Here is a 238-nt window from a genome sequence, read left to right as displayed (position 1 = left end):
AAAGGAGTAACTTTAATTTAAGCTCTAGATAACTGCATTACACAAACCAAATACATTATTGTAAAATTAAGAAAACCTAAAGTAAAAACGCAGAATTTTTCACACCGAAAAAACGTTACGATTTCATTCTCGGAACCCGATTTAAATCTTGTAAGAAATAAATTCCTACCCTCGAAAGAACAAATAAGTGACCAGGATTTAAAATCAGCCGGAAAATCTTTAGATGAGATAAAAAATG

The sequence above is a fragment of the Belonocnema kinseyi genome, chromosome 10, assembly GCF_010883055.1.
Source record: "Belonocnema kinseyi isolate 2016_QV_RU_SX_M_011 chromosome 10, B_treatae_v1, whole genome shotgun sequence".
Classification (NCBI taxonomy): Eukaryota; Metazoa; Arthropoda; class Insecta; order Hymenoptera; family Cynipidae; genus Belonocnema; species Belonocnema kinseyi.
Note: the sequence above shows the minus strand (reverse complement) of the source record.